Raw genomic sequence first — 21903 nt, forward strand, 5'->3', positions numbered from 1 at the left:
TGGTCCGATTTGGCTGTTTGCTAGCTCGATACGATTCGGTTCCTTCCCGGAGTCGAATTCTCATCACGGTACTATGGGCAGCACCGAATGTTCTGGCCAAATCACGGTCCGACAGATTGGGATTCCTCTTAATCGTCTTCAAAATCTTACCACGCAGTTTCCGGTCGACAGTTCCATTCCGACGATTGGCTTGAGACTTTCAAATTGTCGTCAATGTTTCCTTATACCGTTTGATAACGCGCCATACGGTATTTCTGGGCAATTTCAGCTGTTTAGCTAGCCTAGATGCAGACCACAATGGATTTTCCAAATAACTGTGCACAATTTTTTCCCTTCTTTCGGCTTCCATGTTGATTGTTTACAAAGTACAGTCGATTTGCGGAATGTCAAAAATACATACGTGAAGCTGACAAAATTCCCGACACGTGGGCGTCAAGAACTTCCAAATCCGTCCACCAGGAGCGCCACAATATGAGCAAAAGTTTGTTCCAATTTTAAATGAAGCAAGCTTTAGTTTCACAAACTACAATACAATTTTTGGGCTACCTTTCAGACACGCCTTATAGTTTTCTAAACCACAAACCATTTCCACCGTTCTTCAAGACGCGCATTGTAATTTTGCAAACCACAAACCAATTTCTTACGGTCTACCAGGCGAGGCTTTGATGTTCTTCAAGCCACAAACTATTTTTCCAGCAGTCAGACGCGCCACCACAAACCATTTTCCGACGGTCTTCGAGACGCGTATTGTGATTTAGCAAACCACAAACCATTTTTTTTTTTTTTATTGGAGCAGGGAAAAGCCCCTGGGAGTGTAATTCCAAGTGAACCACTTCTCCCAAAGGCATAAAACCTACCCTTCTTTTCAAACTATTGGTACAATTCAGATGCACTACCAGTGAGAAAAAGATCTCTTTGAAGTGCGATAACTAACATAACTTATTAATCGATAACTAACTTGATAATGAGGTAACAATGGGTTTGATAAAGCAGGTTGTAGTAGTTTGGCGTGACAAAACGGAGTTAAGAAGTAGTCCAGTTCCTGGGTAGTTTACGTACCGTTCACGCGAGAGATCAGGTGCGTCGAGACGATGGTAGATCAGTAAGATGTAAGACGAAGCTCGGCTGGTCTACAGATGGTTTTAACTTCGTTATGGGCGTAGTATAACTGGCTTCGGCCAGACATATACCAGTGTTTGTTACCTGTCAGGGAAGCAGGGTCTACCACTGGCCAAATGTGACGAGGCCGAAAGCATTGTTGTTTCGCGTGACGAGAAGGAGTTATGGGTAGTCCAGTTCCTGAGAAATTTGTGTGCCGTTGACCGAGAAATCAGGTGCGTCGAGACGATGGTAGAGCAGTACCGAATGTAACGAGGACGAAGGCGTTGTTGTTTCGCGTGACGAGGATGAGTTAGGAGTAGTCCAGTTCCTGGGAAATTTGCGTGTCGTTGACCGAGAAATCGGGTGCGTCGAGACGATGGTAGAGCAGAGAGATAATTCAAGGCCCGATTGATCTACGAATGGTTTTGACTTCGTTATGGGCGTAGTATCATTGGCTTCGGCCAGACATTGGTTACCTGTCAGGGAAGCAGGGTCTACCACTGGCCGAATGTGACGAAGACGAAAGTATTGTTGTTTCGCGTAACAAGAAGGAGTTATGAGTAGTCCAGTTCCTGGGAAGTTGGCGTGCTGTTGACTGGCAGGGAGGCAGGGTCTACCACCAGCGATCAATCTGGTGCGTCGAGTCGGTGGTGAAGCAGTGAGGCGATTTAAAGCTCGATCGAGACACCGCTGAAACGCGAACACGCTGCAGTTCGATGGCGAGAGATTACATCAAATATTGATTAAGGTTGTTTCTTAGTAGCTGCTTCACAGCAATTTTGAACTTCTTAAATTGTGCTCGGATTTCAGAGCTGTGGGTAAAGCATTGTTTCGACAATTTCCATAATAAGAGAACGATTTTTTCCCAGTTTCTGTGTTTCTACGTGCCATGTACAAGTTGGTCCGATTTCTGGTTTCATGTGAGTGATCATGTCTCCGGAGAATGTAGTTGTGATGGAACTTGTTATTGAGTATGTTGCTTACGCAAGGCCAAGATTGGACTGATGGACGAAGCTGCATTTGAATACAGGTCAAAGGTAGCAGATAATTGTGGTTTACCATAAACTATTTTCAGGCAGCGGTTTTGTGTAGATTGCAGTGGTTTCAAGACAGTTTTAGCAGCAGCTCCCCAGATAGACAATAAATATTGCAGTTTAGACTGAACGAATGCTTGGTACATAGTGATGAGTTGTTTCGTTGGAAGGAATTTTGAGATTCTCCAGAATATTCCACAATATGAACTTATATCGCTCCTAAGATTGTCCACATGAGGCTTCCAACTTAGAGTAGGATCGAATATCAATCCTAGGTACTTGTAAGTCTCTACTTTTTTTATTGTTATTGTGCCAACTGTAAGCTTCTTCTAACTCAAAATATTCATTTCAGCCCCGGTAGATATTCATTTTTTACGCTCGATTATCAATCGGCTATTGAGGATCAGGCGGTAAAAAAGGTATGGAAATTTGACAGCATACTGCGAGATGTTCGTGCCTGCATTACCGAGCGTCTGATCAAAACAAACACGAATCAATGGCGAAGCTGCCTACTGAGCATCGATGCAACTGATAGTAAAACGAAGATTTCCGTCCTTGCTTCTGAGAAGTGTATTAGCTAAGCCACGTATACCGTAGTAGTCCAATTTGGTCAACAGTACATCATGATCTATAGTGTCGAAAGCTTTGCTCAGATCCAAGAACAGTACACCTGCGATGTTCCGTGTATCCATTGCCTGATATATATCATCAACGAGTTCACTAACAGCAGCCCAGGTACTCGAACCAACTCGGAAGCCAAATTGGTGATTGTAAATAATGTTTTGGTCACTTAAAAAACTCGTTATTCTGTCGGCAAGCAATTGCTCGAAAAGTTTGCTCAGGACTAATAGGACAGATATTGGACGATAATTGTTCAGTTCTATTTTACTACCTGATTCATGTATTGAAACAACTCGACGGTTTTCCGACGCACCTTCGAGACGCACCTTGTGGTTTTGCAAACTAAAATATATCACTCGTCACAATTTAACCACTTGAATTCAACTCACCTCACGAAATCATCGACAGGATCCAAAAAAATAGACTGGCAGGATCGCCAAAATGTGGGGCCCTAAATGGCCGGAACGAAGTTATGACAGCGACTCCCCGTGGATGCGTGTGCACGCCGCGGAGGTCTGACTGAAAGAGGCAAAGTCATGGCTTGCTGCTCGCCGATTGACACGCTGATGTGTGAAACTATTAACACACGCTGAAGGCATTTTACTCAAACCCCACAATTGCCAATAAAGAAATCAGGGTATGAGCAACAAATAAATATAAAATTTCCACAAATAATACAAAATTTCCATAAACAATAAAGAATTTTCCACAAAACAAAAACAAATTAGCAAAAACAAAAGCAAAAATTGCAATTATAAAAAAAGATTTTTTCATAAAGAAATCAAAATGTTTCACAGAAAAAATACGAAAATTTCATAAATAAATCAATATTAGCAATTAACAACAACAAAAATTTTAACATAATGAACCTAAATATTTTTTTCCACGAAAAAATCAAAACATTTCTCGCGAAAATCTGACTCATTTCAATGCGGTTAGTGACTAAAAAGGGGCATTATTGGAAATAAATCATTCCTTTTCAGCACCACTTCTATATACAAATTTATATAGGGTGAAGGATGTATTTTGGACCACCCTTACGGGGGCTCTTATTTTGGACCACCAAGAGGAATTTGCACTCAGTGGTCCAAAATATGAGCCGTCTAACTGGTGGTCCAAAATACCTCCCTTACCCTACCACACGGTGATTTACCGCTAGACTGCAGCAGACACCATCGTTGAGGTGAAGTTCGGCGAGCTACCTACGCAAACGGCAAAATGAATTTTCATCAACACCGACGACCACCACCGATGACGGTGCTGAAACAGTTTTCCGATGCATTGGAACCGCACTCGGCGGAATCTCGATCAAAAAGACCCGTGCCCGCGGGAAAGGATCTTTCTTCTATCTAATGAAGTAAGCCCGTTAGCTCCGTCCCTTAGTTAATCGTTATGGGTGCAAATATAAAACAACAGGCAACAAAATCAAAAATTTAGAACGGAATATCATTTAAATATCAAGATATGCTATGGATGAGAACAAACTAATGGCACATGATATTGATCACTTCTCACAAATAACATAACTTGATATGTTAGTGCAAAATGCTAACTAAAGTGCAACACTCAAAATAAATATAAACTAGAAAATTCTTCAGATCCAGCTTTTTATCTATTTAATATTCAAAAATTAGGAAAGCTTTGATCACCGCGTGACTTTATCGAAATTAATTTATTGGCTTTTTTCGGTGATAATTATACTACTCAAAGCGAAAGGGAGTAGATGAAAGTAATGAAGATACAGATTCGATTGACACCGCAAGCGAGCGGCAAGTGTGAAATGAATAGAAACTGAAGATTAGAAGAGGGCCATATGAGAGAACAAGCATTGTTGAAATCGCTGTTATTCTGCCTAACGTCCACCCAGGAACGACTTGGATAGTGACGTGGTGATCACTGTTAGCCTGTCTTGGTACAGTGATCATCACGTCACTATCCAACCAGCCCCAGGGCCAACCTGCCCCTTCGGCCAACTAGCCCCGATCTCCCCTACATACTAATACAATGCCGAGCTTAGAAAGCTTTCAATTAATAACTGAGAAAATGATAATAAAATACTATATTGGAAAGCAAATCATGTTTCAGTTGAAATGTAGAGCCATAGAAGAAGATATGGCAATGGAGAGTGCAGCTATTGTCCTTGACAAAAACCCTTTGAATTTGCGCACTAGTTAAAGTGTGCAAACAGAAATGACGAAAAGTACATGCATGGTATACTCATGGTTCTTAAAAGGTACAAACCTACATTCAGCTGACATTGAATCATGTACACTGTACAAGTTAGACATGCAACACCAATTGAGAATCTTGACAACTATGAAAAAAGTTTTTGAAATGTATTTTCTGCATGCCTAAATGGAAAACTTGCCCCCCAACACTATGTAGCTTCATACTGAACAAACCAAAGCAACAACTTGTCTAAAACGTTGATTGATTTGATTCAATTTCGGTGCTCGCTTATTTAGCAACCTAAAATACTCTTCGTAAAACTTCAAACAAAGTTGATCTGAAATTAAAGTTGAATGGAGTGCAACAAACGAAAATTTGTCAAATCAGTTGTTGTGTATCGTCGTCCTCTGATGAGAAACATAAACTAGGGTCGTCATTTGAATTGTCCGTACCTCCGAGCTTTTGTTTTTCATCCCTAACATACAGATCTTAGAAGTGCGCAAAGCTTCGCTGATTAAACTTTCTCGGGACCGTCATCGCATCTAACTCATCGTCCAACTTTAGACCGTTTATTCATCAAACCCCACTAGGTTAAACCGGACCGGACCCAGTTTGGGCTACTGGCTCGAGCGAGCAATCCCGAAAGATGAGCTTCTCCGACAACCGACAACAGCCATAAATCGGGATTATGTTCATTCTGGGAGTTTTGCCGAGCTACGATGTGATGAAGCAGGAAAAAAAACACCAACAAACTAGTTGAGTTGCACCAAAGTAGAAACGGCCGCTTGCAGTGGTGGTGGCACAAGTAGCAATTTCGTTTTCCCAAACTGTTGTGTCACCATTAGTCCGGAAAATGAGCACAAAATGTACGGAGGTGACACAGCCACACGGACGCTGCGCTGGCTGCTGGGAGAACAGAATACTGATTTTCTATTTTTTTTTCTCTCGTGGAAGATGAATGTTCGAGTGGAAGTCCGGAGCGAGTTATTTATTTTTGTGATTTAAAATTGAGATGCAAGTTTTGCCATTATGGGTGGTTGCCAATGGGAAGCAGCTTAGGAGGACGATAAAAGATATAAGGATTATTCATTCATGTGAGAATCGCAAGGAATAAAAAGCTGCTTATATTGGCGCAAGCATAACTAAATTTATATCTGCGGTTGTATCCAAATAAACCAACTAAATATGTACATAGATTTACCTGAAAAAATCAGTTGTTCTCAGACGACCATCCTAAATCATAGATAGTGATAATAATTTAATTGGTCAAAGTCTAGCGAATGATAAAGATAAGCAAAATATTGTTATACATATGTTTATTTACAGACATCCAAACTCCATCAGATGTGAAGAAAAAAACTAGCATTAAATTTCTAGAAGATATTTTTGATCAAATTGTTTAAACATCCTTAATATCATACCAATTTTAGCTCAGCAGATATATGTAAAACAATTATAAATATAGTCATTGCTTCTCTATCCAAAACTAGAAGACCTTGCATTTTATGAAAACATGCCGTCATCGGCACCATTCGAATGAAGTTCGACGAACCACTAATCGGCTTTAGAAAACTCCCGAATGAGTCAAATGGAACGGGACATACAATGACAGCCAACTCAAGTTAACAAATTGAACAATTTTCGACAGACCTTGTGAACATGTGTTACCTTTACCTCGAAATCGGACCCAACTATTCTATTTTTTTCTCTGTATTATTCTATAGCTCAAACAACAATTATTCGGTTGCTTCGAATTGAACGTTTCTGGCTCGATGATGGTCGCCGCAACTCGGTCAGTTTTTCACGCTCCAATTGCAATTTCCAGTGCAATTTCGGAGTTTTAAATTTAATTAGGAAGCTGGGAAGGATTCCCGTACATGTCAGAACGAGCAGCAGCAGCATCGCATCATGCATTCATGATGCAAGCTGTTTTTGTGAGTCCCTTTCGTTCGTCCTATCTCCGTGCATATGTGAGCCACCACATGCATTGTGAATCGGATGACTGGATTGCAAAAATGAACAATTGCTCCATCGGACAAGGGCGGTGGCTAACGTTTGGTAGATGAGGTTGGACGGAGCTGTTTTATTTTACTCTTTGGCTTGTGGAGGCAGAAACATAGGAGTAGGTACTATGAAAAATAAACTTGTTCGTATGATACATGTTGCGGAAGCTTATCGAATCAGGAGCGAAGCGCTCCTCATTAGTTGCAGTTCGACGCCGGAGTACCAATTTCTAAAGGAACCATAGAAAAAAGGCATTCATAGCATCCAGGCGACTTGCAACATGAAGATAATAGTTTTTGCTGTATGGTGGCATTTCACCGCCAGTAAGAGAGGGAAGATGAGAAGTCGGACAATATCATTCACAAACTCATGGCTCCTGAGCACATGTAGAGGTAAACCTTATAAAACCATAATAATAAAATAATTAATAATAATAATGATAATAATAATAAGGAGTTCTGTTGGGTTGGATGCATCAATCGCAAGTAACCGTCGCGATTCGATTACACCCGCCGCTCCAGGACCAACAGTGGAATTGCAACAACACAGCAATTGAAGGACGAACTAGCCAAATCATATGGGCACAGCAGTTACACAATTCCGTGGGACAGACCCCATTTCCCGACACCGGATACCCAAGTTGCAGTACTCCTATCGGTTGATGAGTACAGTAAGTATCCTTAACCAGGATATTTTGCCACAGTACCGTCAACTGGGGGGAAGATGATCATTTTTAAGACAAAACATGCAATAACAATGTATGTTTACATTTTAAATCGAAACAAATATTTTCAAAACATGTACTGCTATACGTTGCAATAATCAACAACTTTAGTTTTCTGAAATGCGTTCGCATTTATTAAAATAAATTAAATTATCACACATTTTTTTAATAATCTGGTTTGGGGTGAAGTTGATCAAGACAGCTCTACTAAAACCATTATGACCTAGTAGTCAAAATACACTAGGTTATTTGTATGAATGTTGAATTTACTACGTAAAGAAGTCTAAGAAGTCAATATTTGAAACGAAAATAGCGTCATTTATGACTATCTCTCGCTTTCTTCCACAAAACACATTTTCATGATTATAATCGAAAAACTCGGATTTCTACCTAGCGGTAACATTACTTGAACGGAGAATATTGTTGACTACCGTTTCATAAAAAAATTTGGCGTTTTTGACTGACACATCAAATGATCATCTTTACCTCAATGATCATCTTCCCCCCAGTTGACGGTACTTGGAAACCGTGGAGAACCTTGAGGAACTGCAATTTTTCGTGTATTCGGCTGTAGTGGCTGTTGTAAGAACATTGGGATTGCGAACGCGCCCACAAGGTGAGAGTGATGGACGCGCACGCCCCAAAGCACGAAAACCCGCGTGGATGCGACGTCTGGAGACCCGCATCGCCACACTGCGATCAAAGGTTGGTCGATTAACAGTACAAGCAGGGGAATCGATCAACCAGGCTAGTTCGGATGTTGCTGAAATTGTGAAACCCACAGAACTCCGTGATCTCACCGAGGCGAACATAACTGAGATCCTCGGCGCCCATGTATAGCGGTTGAGTGCTCTTGCTAAACGACTGCGTCGTTATGGAGAATGCTCGAAGAGGAAAGAGCAAAATCGAATGTTCAACATCAACGAAAGGGAGTTCTACAACCACATCCGAAACGACAAAGCCGACTTTGGCGAGGGCCTTCCGGAGATTGGAGAAGTCACGCAGTTTTGGTCCAATCTATGGGAGAGCCCCGTCATACACAACGGCGATGGGGTGTTGATGGCAGAAGAAGAGCAATATTGTGGTGCTATCAACGTGACCGCCCAAGACATACGTGAGGCTACTCGGTATACCAGAAATTGGGCTGCACCAGGACCCGATTTTGTGCATAATTTCTGGTATAAAAAACTCCCAACGGTCCACGGGCGGATGGTGGAATGCTTCAACACGGTACTAGATGACCCCGGGCAGCTACCAGAATTCATCACTAGGGGTGTCACTTCCCTAGTAGCACCGTTCTGGCAGATTTTGTTGCAGCAACTCTTATACGAATCAATTTGGTTGTATATGAGTCAAAGAAACTCCTCTATAACAAGTATGTTGCTCAGGTTATCTTCTGCCGAAGGATCGGAGCACTTTGAACCCAGCCAAGTACAGACCAATAACGTGCCTTTCGAGTCTGTACTAAGTGCTGTCATCGGTAATAGCGAGGAGGATGCAGAACCATTGCGACGTCAACAACCTGATGACCGAGGAACAAAATCGACGCAACACACGAGGCTGCAAGGATCAGGTCATCATTGATGCAGACGTTGTTGGGCAGGCCACCCACAAACAAAGAAACCTGAGCATGGCGTATATCGACTATAAAAAGACATACGACTCAGTACCTCACTCGTACCTTCTTAAGGTACTGCAGTTGTATAAGATAGACGGTAACGTCATCAGGCTACTGCAGCACGCTATGGGGATGTGAAGCACATCCCTACACATTACCGATAGAGAAAAGGTGTTACGGTCCAGGACTCTCAGCATCAGGTGGGGCATATTCCAAAGGAATACCTTTAGTCCTCTATGGTTTTGCCTTGCCGTGAACCCTCTTAGCAGAACACTCAACCAACACAACTATGCTTAGCATTTGAAGAGTGGGGAAAGGAGTACAAACTTCACCCACACCTTCTTTATGGACGACTTGAAGCTGTTTGCGGAATCTGTGGAGAAGCTGCACCAATTTCTGCAGCTTGTAACGGTATTCAGCAACGACATCCGGATGGAGTTTGGTATCGATAAATGTCGATCCATACATCTACACCGGGGTCACCTGGTGGATGCCGACAGTTTCCGCGTCAACGAACAGGAGGAGATTCGAAACATGGTTGAAGGCGAAGCGTACAAGTTCCTAGGTTTCCTGCAACTGAAAGGAATTCGCCATATGACGATCAAGAAAGAGCTGCAGGAAAAGTTCTTGCATCGTGTCAACGGTATTTTTGAAGAGCCTTTTGTCGGCCGGCAACAAGGTGAAGGCGATAAACACGTTTGCTGTGCCCTTGTTGACATACAGATTCGGGGTGGTTAGGTGGACCAAGACTGACTTGGAGGCGTTAGAACGAGCAGTACGAGTGGCGTTCACTAAACATCGCATGCGCCATCCAAAATCGTTCATTGCGAGAGTCACTCTGCCACATACAGTAGGAGGAAAAGGCGTCACCGATATACAAACACTATGTGTTTCCCAGATCCAGCAGTTGTTGGGGGCAGCAGGGACCATGTCCAAGGGCTTGACGACCCCTCCCCAGCTGTCTGCGAGTCAGGGGGTTCTGCCTAGGAGGTGGTGGGGTTAACTTCGAAATGTCAATAGGTGGGTGCTGCCAGCAAAGTACCCGTCCTTCAGACCTATTGGCCGTATCCAAGCCCGGGTAGGGGAGTGTTAGGCACGCGTGACGTGCAGGGTGTTCCACGCCCAAACGATGCACAGGAGGTGCACAGAGTGGATAAAAATGGGAGATGGGGGTATTACAACCCCCACTGAGTGAGTGACTGAATGTCAAAGAGAGTGGTGCACAAGTGGTGCAAGCGATCGGGACTGAATATATGAGCGAGCACACAAGTCAGACTCGCATGGTACGTATGGTCAGAGTGGCTGCTTAGGCAGTAGTGTGATCCGGCTGTCAGGGACGGAATGAGTGAAGTCTCGCTAGGCCTGGCAGGAGTGTCGGGGGGCAGATACCTCTGCGGCACCTCAGAAGTAGGGGACACGAAAGTCTCGCTATGACTGGCAGGGGTGTCGGGGGGTTGATGCTTCTGCGGCACCTCAGAAATAGGAGACATGAAAGGGTCTGCCTCGTAGCTGAGGTAGGAGCGGCATAGGAGCCACCAACCTAGGGTCGCCTCCGGCTTGGTAGACAAGTGGTGCCATTCTGTTGCAGGACGAGGTGAGCACCACACTGAATGAGGACTGTCTACGTTGTGTGATGACGGCATGGGGGTACCCCCTGCAGGGTACCTGGTCTTCTCCTTGCAGTCATTCAAGCGGCATAGCCAGGTGAGTGTTGGGGCACATGTGGTGCCAGTATGTCTTGTGCAAATGTGTTGCATGGGGAGTGTCAAAGAGTTGAGTCGCATACGTGCACTTGTGTACGTCATGGAGGGGGCGCAATGCCCAATAGTCATCCCCCGAAGTATTGCTTAATTGCGGGCCGGGGGAATGACTGGAGAGAAAGGAGTTGGTTTTAGTGGGTCGGGAGTGGTGATCCCATCCCCACACTACCTGGGTTCGCCTCCCCAGGTGTCTGTTTGCAGATCGAATACGTGGCTGGTGCGGGGTGAACTCTTCTCAGAAACAGAAGAATTCATGGTAGCCATCCAGGACCGGCTAATTGCGACGAAGAACTCTCGGCACTATATATTGCATGAAAACGTGGAGAACCGCTGCAGGAAGTGCAATTCAGTAGGAGAGACGATCGAGCATATCGTGTCCGGATGTTCAGCCTTAGCTGATTCAGCCTATCTCGGTCGCCATTGAGTAATTCTCGCTGAAACCGAGCCACTATTTGCACGAGGTTCTTAAAAATGCCTAAATTTATATTCTTTTGAAAGCTTCCGGCGAGTATATTAAGGATCCGAGTTAAATTCTTCAGAAAGAAGAACCACTCGTTAGTTATACACGAAATCATTTTAATGGACCCCTCGATTTTTGTCAATTCTTGACTCACCAAAACTATCATAACTCTAACATTTCTCAACCGATTGTAGAGATCAGCAATGCTGATTCAGCATATCGTTGTAAAAAGAGGAAGAGTGTATCTTCAATTTGCAATAGTAAGAATAGAAGCAGCCATATTAAATTTGGCCGCCATCTTGGATTTCTTTTTGAAAACTATTGTATATTTACGCAACCACCGATTTACCAAATTATTTTTTGAAGGGCCATCTAACCAAAGAACATTTTTTTATGGTTAATATGGTACTACGACGTCAGTTCCTTGATTTCATACACTATTTTAAGCCAAATGTGTTTCAAAAATGAAAAGCATATCTACAACAGTATTTTATTTGAAGGGCTCAAAAGTTTTGAGCATAACGGAGCCGTTTTCAAGTTATTGTATTAAACAATTCAAGAAGTTTGGTATTGGTAAATAGTATATAACTTTTGATAGAAAAAAAACATACACCTGAGATTTTTGAACACAATGCACAATATAAGCTAAGCTTTTCATCGTTGTATTAATATTCAAAATCGGTGGTTGCGAACCTGGCGGAAAAATAGTTTTTAAAAAGAATTCCAAGATGGCGGCCAAATTCAATATGGCTGCTTCTATTTTTACTGTTGCAAATTGAGGACACACTCTTCCTTTTTCCAACGATATGCTGATCTCTACGATCGGTTGAGAAATGTTGAAGTTATGAGAGTTTTGGTGAGTCAAGAATTGACAAAAATCGAGGGGTCCATTAAAATGATTTCGTGTAAAACTAACGAGGGGTTCATCTTTCTGAAGAATTTAACTCGGATCCTTAATATACTCGCCGAAAGCTTTCGAAAGAATATAAATTTAGGCATTTTTAAGAACCTCGTGTAAATAGTGGCCCGGTTTTAGCGAGAATTACTCCATTACGAAGTAACCAAGATTGTGCACCAACAGCTTGCTTTAAAGCACAACATGATCAACCAATTTGTCGCCAACTACAAATATGTGCCTGTCCCGGTTCTGGAAAATAGTTTCGTGAAGCTGTACTGGGATCGCGAGATCATAACGGAAGTCCTCATTCGTGCTAATCAGCCCGATATTGTGGTCTACGACAAAAGGGTGCAGCGGGTAACCCTCATGGACATTGGTGCACGGCTAGACCATAATGGACATGCGTATAATTCCGGTTGTTATCTCAACAACCGAAATCGTCCAGAAATCTCTTCTGAGATCTTCAGGAGAGTTGGAACAATCTCATAACCTCCATAGCATCAAAAAAAAACTGTGGTTCTTGGAACTTGTAGCATCATAAGAAGGTTCCTGAACCACCACAACTAATACATCCGGTGCAAACGTTTATTATAGGATTTTTAAGTCATCCGGCGAATGAGATCCACAGAGCCTAATCCCCTTTGGCATTCAGATTGCCCGGGGTAGGTGAAAATTCCCAGCATTTTTGCTGAGGAAGTGCCAAAACTCTATAATAATAATAATAATGGCACATCTAGAGGTACATTCATTTTTATTCATTTAGTTTAAATCTAAACAGATAACACTGAATCAACAATTTGACGCCACAATACACGGTTCGATGCCGCATTTCTCCATCCTCGAATGCGCCCCACGCTCGCCAAGTCGTTTTGCACCTGGTCTGCCCACCTCGCTCGCTGAGCTCCACGCCGTCTCGTACCTGCCGGATCTGAAGCGAACACCATCTTTGCACGGCTTGCTATCCGGCATTCTTGCAACATGCCCTGCCCATCGTACCCTTCCGGCTTCCAGTACCTTCTAAATACTGGGTAACCCAGTCTGGGTCCGCCGTAGAGCTGAGCGAGCTCGTGTTTCTTCGCCGCCACACACCGTCTTCTTGCACACCATCAAAGATAGTCCCAAGCACCCATCTCTCGAATACTCCGAATGCTTGCAAGTCCTCTTCGAACAAAAAAGCAAAATCATCACTTTTCTGTGGAGGAGGCCTATCCGATTTTTTTTTTCGGACTTGTATAAAAGTTTGATAAATTGTTATCATGGCTTGTTATGATTCGGAACAGTTTTTGCATTTTTTTATCGTTGTTTGTTTCCTATCTATTGAAAGCGATTTCTGCAAACCCTGGCTGAATCCCAATCTGGCCTATACAATTTGTTTTGATTCGAAAAGATGTTGAAAGTACGTTTAAAACACTGTTTTCTGTTAAGCTACCAGCATTAGGACATATTGAGGATCTTTTCCAAATTTTTCATTTTGCGGATTCCGTCAAGTTCTTCCGCATTTGTCAAAGTTAACGAGCCTGGATTAAAAACAAAGAGACGCAATACTCCTACCATTAACAACCTTGTGCTTGATTGGAACAACCGATTTGAAAGCAAATGCGTTTCAATTTTGACACTTCATCTTTTTGTTATGAGTGCAGCCTCTTTAGTCATAGTTATAGCGCAAACCTGAAAATCTTCAATACACTGAAACAAAAATCTGATATTTGGCGTTGTCATCGTAGAAAGACATGCCAAACAGCAGAGAAAAGTATGCGTTTAATCCTAAGTATGAAACAATTTTAATTTCTCTTCCTGATCCCAATCAAAAATGAAGGAAGAAAATGGATACGAAACTTGACCGTTGAAAACAGCTATTTTATTACCTTGCCAAAACAAGAGATTGTTAAGTAAAAAGTCTAGTGGACGTATGACTCACTGGAGCATTCTTGTGACCATAGGTGGGAAATAACATTGATTTTACTTTCAGATTTCTATTAGATAGGGAAAACCGCCAAATGTTGAACGGCTAATTTTGTCGCCTATTGTTGAACTCCCATAAGAAATGCACGTGCGTTCAACAATAGGCGAAGAAATTAGCCGTTCAACATTTGGCGAATTACCCTATGTGAAAGACAAAAATCGTGTTAGGGTTAAGGAAGGCATTTTCGTTCTTTTGTCATAGTCTCGAAAACCAACAAAAAAGACACTTTTTTGTCAAACTCACCCGTACCAAATCGTAAACTCAGGAGAAACGTTTTGCTTTAGTGAAGTTCTAGCAAATGGACGTTGCTTTCGTTGGTTTTAGCCCCTTGGAGGTCTTCATGGTACATGAATAAACATATTTTAATACATCAATTGTTTCCATCGGGTTTCCATAAAACTTTCACATAAGCGCTTGATAATCATATTTTATTGATAATAACTATCAATACTAAATGCTTTTATTCTACCAAACTTTGTCTCGAATGCCGAACACGCCTATGTAGTAATTTTTTTCTCAAATTCCGAACACTTTGATTCAAATTCCGAACACCACCTTAAATGCACTAAAATCCAAATTTCCAACATTAGGTATCTCATTATTGGTCAACTCTGATGTCCTTGATTTGTACGCTTGCCCAAAAAAATTCATTTATTTACGCAATAAAAACGGAATACTTCAAATAAATATCCATGTATTGAGTGTTTGGAATATGAGTACGAAGAGTTGAAAAACGAAAAAATCCAAATGCGATTTTAAGTTCAAAAGCAAAAACAAAAACGGATAAAACCTAAAAAATAGTTTTAATATGATGAGTAAAAAAATTATGACAGTTTGTTTTCTTAGCTTAGCTTAGCTTAGACTGACTGTACATATCAATGGTTGCTACTCCGTATCAATGGTTACTACTCCGTATCAATGGTTGCTACTCCGAAAAATTATGACAGTTTGTTTTCATAGAAAAATTGAGCTTCACAGATTGCTAGGATCCATCTGTAAAACATGTAAAAAAAATGACCATTTGTCAAGAGGGATGATTCAAAGCATTATGGCATCATCGAGTAAAAAGCTGGATACATCTTTCGAACAAATGAATCGGAATAAGGCAATGGTAGACATGATTCATTTATTGGAAGTAGACATTTTCCCGTAATAAGGTAAGGTTAAAGGTGATTATTTTTTTTAAAGCAAATGTTTGCCTGGAATAAGAGAACAAGAAATGTGGTTTCTAATTTTCAAGCAGACGATTGCCTCGATGAAAGCAACGATAAATATGGATCCTTCTTTAAAAGTAGACGTTCACCCGAAATAAGGCTATGGTAAATGTGATTCCTACTTTGGAAGTAGGCGTTTGTTCGGAGTAAAGCCAAGGTAGATTTGATTCTTTCTTCGTAAGTAGATGTTTGCCCGGATTAAGACTAGCGTAAATGTGATTTCTACTTTGAACTGGGTGTTTCCTCGGATTCTTCTTCCTCTTTAATGGCTCTACATTTCTACTGCAACTTGGCCTGGATTGGCTTTTCAACTTAGTATGCTATTAGCTTTTCCTCAGTTATTAATTGAAAGCTTTTCTATGCCCGCCATTGCATGAGTTGAGTGGCAAGTACTACGGATGCACTATGCCCAGGGTGTCGAGAAAGTTTCCAACCCGAAAACATCCTAGACCGAACCGAGAATCGAACTTGGCATCACCGGATAGGCAACCCTATTCCTTTGCTCGCAAGGCTACTGAAGATCGGGTTTACGGCTTGTGTAACGGCCTGAAAATGTAAAACAATACATCTTGAACAACTAATCAAATGGACCGGAATAAGGCAATGGTAGGCGTGATTCATTCTTTGGAAGTAGACGTTTTCCCGGAATAAGGCATGGTTGGATGTGATTCCTTTTTAAAGAGTAGATTTTTACCTGGTATAAGGCAACAAGTTTCTTATTTTTAATCTAAATAAATTAATATTTGAGTAAACATTTAGAATGGTAAATGAAAATCGAACTATATGTATTTTTACTGATGTTTCCAAATTTCACTGTCGGTAATAATATCTTCAAGCGCATTCTTCTCACAATGCGAAAAATGTAATTCACACTCAGTAAGATTTCTAAAAAAAGTAAGGTTGTGTGCGAAAATACGGTTCAGGAAATGTAGATGAGATCATTTTCAACAGGTTGGAATTATGCCTTCAACAATTTGGAATTATTTGCTTTCAAATCTTGAACCACAAAAATGCTAAATCGATGTCGATGATGATATGAGGCTGATTTGTAAGGAAATATCGCGTAATGTGCTTTTGCATCTCTACTTATTCAGTCTATCCGAGCTTCTTCACTCATATTGACTGTACTTCCACACACTTTACAATGCGACGACTATCTCCAGGAGTTGTTAATTATCTCTTCAAGATGAGAAAGGTAAACTTTTGGTCAAAATACTACTCCAAGATGCTCAATAATGACACCAATGACAATAATCAATGACTCAACATTGTTGTTAGATTGGCGCTATTTTAAAATATTTCAGTCTCTGACTGTTTATCATTTTTTATGACGAAATATATTAACTTCAAAAATCATTAAAATACTTGACATTCAGTTTATAATTCTAATAGCAAAAACTGAATTTGCCGCAATGCAAAGCCGCAAAATGCCAACAGCTGTTCTCGTCACACACCGCCACAGGCAATCCAAAAAGTCCGCCTCGTGTCGAACGTGGAATATATAAATTTAAATTCAACTCAACGTAATGCTATACCGATATTGCCTCGACATACTTCTGCCACACTTTTCGGAGATTTTCCGCCTAAAAATTTCTCTCAACCGCGCGGCGGCGGAATTTCAATGCACGATAAAAATAAAACTCACCTACAATAATAAACAAGTCTCAAACAAAAGTTATAAATAATGCTATTTTTAGCCGCCGCAGAATATTCCAACTGCCTCGGCGCGCCGTTGGCTCTCTTTTCCTCAATTTTAATAATATTTGCACTAATTTCTCACTCGTTTCGGCGTCAGCGTTAACTTTTGCTGCTTTATCACACTTTTACAGACAGTTGAGTTGAACTTTCAGTTTACATAACACCACGGAGCAACTCAGATTTTTGTTTCAAAATGTATCACTGGGCACTGACTCGTGCGAAAAAGACACTTTCCATTGGAGTGCAGCACATTAATTATATATTTGCTGGTTACGCACAGAGGTGAAAAAAATCTTTGTTATTTTTAACCTTCTCGAACTCGAGTAACTTGACCTGATGAAACGAATTAGCGGTTCATGTCAAACATATAACCCACCACGATTTTCTGGTTTTTGCCTAATAAAATTGGTCAGCCGATGGACCGAACTTCCGGTTTGATACTTCCACAACGTATGGAAAATTCCAGCGCGAAATTTCCCCCCTTAAGAAAATTGCACAAACAAAAGTAACGAACACAAAAGTGCTGCGCGAAGCGGACGAACAACGGAAAATTGGAAAACAATCGAAACGAACAAAACGAAACGAAACGCAAAAGGAAAATAAATCGAGAGACCGCGAAAACCCCGAACGCGCGCGCAACTGAGCTGTTCACTGGGCGGACGTCGAAACAAAATTGAGGAAAATTTTCATGTCGATTCCTTATGGGTTGGAGCGGCTTGGCCGGTTGGAGGTGTCGTCGTCGGTATATTTATTAGTGGGAGTGCGTGCTCTACATGTGGTTGAAGGTGGATACGCTACAAATGGGGGATTAGGCAGACAGACAGACGATGCAAAATAAAGCGACGAAGGAGTTACTCGTCATCGTGAAATGTTAGACTGGTCAATGGACTTCTAGCCCAGACGCGAATTATTCACACCTAATATAATCTATGCGCACCGAGTAAGCGCATAAGTTGAAAAATTTCTTAGTAATAGGGTAGATGGAGTAGAAACTATATTTCGCAACCCTAAACACACGTTTGTCTCCAAAATTGCCACAAAATGCAAAACATTCTAAAAATTCTGTAGATTTTGGAGTTATAAGATAAAACTAATCCTTTTCTAATATTTCTGATTTAATTATGACGATAAATTATTCCTATTTAACAGAAACAAGCGATTTAAGTTGCAAGTATTTTGATTCAGCTTTCGCCACACTTTTTTTATTCTCGCCACCCCTTGTGTTGCTCCCTTGAAATGAATGTTTCGAACGGATATTGAATCCATGGGCTAGGAGAACCGGATGAATGCTATTATCAGAGAAAATGTAAATCACAAAAATTTACCACGGCAAGAATTCAAAATAATTTTAAAAATTACGAGCTAAATGGTTTATTACACGAGATTAGAAATTAAATAAACATCAAAAATAGTACCTTCTCCGGAATGGATTAAAAAAAATACCATAAAAATCAAGTAAATGTATGTACAATGTAGATAATCAAAAGTCTAACCTCGTGCTCCAAATCATTTTCATTTGAATTTTTTTAAATTATTTGGGGAATTGCATCCCATATCTAGCTGTTTCGTGATTCTACTTTTTTCTTTTTTGACTTTTCTCCTAGCGTATGGTGCCCGGAGCTTAGACAACGCTTGTTGTGCGCTCACATTTTTTTGGCTTGGCTTAGCTTAGCTTAGAATGTATGAAGTATTATTGCAGAGGTGGCGAAAATTAATACACATTTAGTTCTCAAAACAATCAAAAGAAGTAACGATAATTGAAATCACCTAATTTGCTGTGCTATTGCTGTTCTGTGCTTTTATTTAACTAATCTAAGATAAACATGTTTACCATTAGTAATTTAGTTTTATGAATAGGCCTTAAGATTGAGGGTTTGATTAGTTTTCCAGCATTTGTTTATTTTGCCCTGTTATTCAAACGGACATAAGAATGGCTTGGCATCGAGACTACTCTTTGGCTAGCATTTTTGATCAGAAATCAATGATTTACAATAAGAACATTATTATAGATGTCGTATGGATACTTACTGAGTTTGTATGATTGTTAAATACAAAGAGGAAAAATATTGCACTAAATGGTTAAAAATTCTATTTGTTTTACCAGGGTGGCGAAATATAGTGCATCTATCCTAATAAAATGCAAAATCCTTAACACGTTTCGGTCTGACCTAGAAATAAAAATTGAAATGACTGGTATGGGCTGATTTTATGTCCGTTGCCATGAAATTTTCAGAGAAGAAGCGTCATCATCTCTACTTTTTGGTACATCACCTGATTTGACCATGGTGCCAATCCAGTCGAATTTATTAAGGCATTCTCTTAAAACCATTGGTAAATGAGCAAAAATGCCCAGAATGTTGATGCAAACATGGTCAATCATTATTGACCAGTATCAGAAGTTAGTTTTGATACAATTGGATCACCAGGACATGGTTCCGGATGTTCCGAGAACCTGTTTCCCTCAGAGAAGTGGTCAGATTTCTATTAGCTCCGAAATCCATTTTGCGACATGTCAAACTTCATGATTTTGAACGATAAGCTCAATTCTTAGTTCTTAAGAGATTTTTGACACAATGGCCACGTCCGGAAGTGTTAGCTGGAACCTGGTTCCCTCAGGGAAGTTCACAATCTTCGTTTAGTTACGAAACCCATCTTGCGACATATCAAACTTTAAGATTTTGAAAGACATGCTCAATAGATGAGTTTTTGAGATGTTTTTGATACATTGGCTACGTCCAGAAGAGTTCCCGGGAACCTGGTTCCCTCAGGGAAGTGGACGCATTTCGTTTAGCTCCGAACCCCATCTTGCGACATATCAAACTTCATGATTTTGAGCTCAATAGAGAAGTTCTTGAGAAACAAGGGGACAATTCGTAGGTCCCGAAAGGGTTCAAAGCCGTTAATAGTCCATTTTATATTCATACCTCACTTCCTGATAGAGAACCATGAAAAACGAATTGTCGAATGACTAGCTTTGATGCCAAAACTGAAATGTCCCCTCTACTGGTTCCCCGGGGACAGTCGGTAGGTCCCGGAAGCGGTCCAAGCCGTCAAATGCTCTTGTTCAAACCTCACTTCCTGATAGAAAACTATGAAAAACGAACAGTCGAATGACCTGTTTTGGCGTTAAAACTGCAGTGTTCCCTTCTACAGGTTCCTGGGGGACAATCCGTAGGACCTGGAAGCGGTCAAAGCCATCAATGGCCCATTTTATACTCATACCTCGCTTCCTGATAGAAAAACATGAAAAACAAACCGTCGAATGACTAGCTTTGGTGCCAAAACTGAAATGTCCCTTTTACGGGTTCCCCGGGGGTACCCCAGCGACTCCAGGATCCGTCTTTTTAATTGGTTGGTCTTATTCTTCTTCTTATTGGCATTACATCCCCACACTGGGACAGAGTCGCCTCGCAGCTTAGTGTTCATTCATTAAGCACTTCCACAGTTATTAACTGCGAGGTTTCTAAGCCAAGTTACCATTTTTGCATTCGTATATCATGAGGCTAACACAATGATACTTTTATGCCAGGGAAGTCGAGACAATTTGCAATCCGAAAATTACCTAGACCGGCACCGGGAATCGAACCCAGCCACCCTCAGCATGGTCTTGCTTTGTAGCCGTGCGTCTTACCGCACGGCTAAGGAGGGCCCCAATTGGTTGGTCATTCTTGACGTATCAGAAGACTTCTGGAATTTAATCATATTTAATGGAAGATCGGTCAAAAACCTCGATTCAAATGGATTTGTGGCCTGGTCCCTTTTAAAACTCCTGAACGGCACCGATTCTAAACAAATAGCCATATCTCATTCTGGTCCGATTTCGAATTTCAACATATGGTTCCAATCAGAAAAAGCCCTTCTTTATTTGTGGTTACTAATATTATCCTGTTTTTAACCACTACTTATCCTAATACCCACCACAAATTCACGGTTCTGAACCTACCTTCGAAAAACCCGGAATATCTCCGGTCTCTAATGTCCATGGTCGGTTTTATGAACATATGGTGAAACTACATTAAATTTCTAGCAATTATCTAAATCGGATAATAATTGACATAATTACAGCACATCTAATTATGCTAAAAATTTGCCTATCCCAGTTATTTTGGACATCCCCTGTACCTTAATCTTGACTAAATTTCCTGTTGAATGATATGAAATTCGGATGAATTTGCATTTATCTCTCGCCAAAATTTGAACAATAAAATCAACATTGATTTTTGAACGCACAGCAAGCTGCCAAAAAAGCACTCAAAACAATATAATAAATAACAAAAAAAATTAAGCTCGTACATATATAGGGTGTCTGCAAATTATCCGTACAGATTTTGATAGTTTGCTTCTACAAATCAAAAACGAACAATAATGGACTGAATCGGTAGCTATATGGGCATAACAACTCAGCAGGCTGTAACAGATGTATATTCTGAGAACACTGAGCGTCATTTCATGTATAAAAAAAATCTTTGTGAATGCTTTTTTCCGGTGTTCAGAACAAAAAGGAATTGCCTTCCTACTCACCCGATTTGGATTGAATTTATCATTCGGTATGGTCTATCTTGAAATCAACAGCCATCAAAACACCGAACATAGTATCGAGACATTTGAAATCATGTCACAATAGTCAAAAATGTGTGAA

General features: G+C 40.9%; 1 protein-coding gene across 3 annotated transcripts in view; it reads right to left on the reverse strand.

Annotated features, from left to right (window-relative positions):
* Positions 1 to 17924, reverse strand: part of LOC134212680 (ELAV-like protein 4) — a 72643-nt gene extending 54719 nt beyond the window's left edge. Inside the window, exons 1-2 of one of the 3 annotated variants that reach the window (XM_062690735.1) lie at positions 17641 to 17924; positions 17212 to 17530 (exon numbers count right to left, since the gene is read on the reverse strand). The gene's annotated coding sequence lies outside the window, so the exon portion shown is untranslated. Of the gene's footprint in view, positions 1 to 17211 lie in introns of all 3 variants that reach the window. The other 2 variants (XM_062690736.1, XM_062690734.1) reach the window with 2 other exon arrangements.
* Positions 17925 to 21903: the final 3979 nt, after the last annotated feature.

The sequence above is a fragment of the Armigeres subalbatus genome, chromosome 2, assembly GCF_024139115.2.
Source record: "Armigeres subalbatus isolate Guangzhou_Male chromosome 2, GZ_Asu_2, whole genome shotgun sequence".
NCBI classification, from domain to species: domain Eukaryota; kingdom Metazoa; phylum Arthropoda; class Insecta; order Diptera; family Culicidae; genus Armigeres; species Armigeres subalbatus.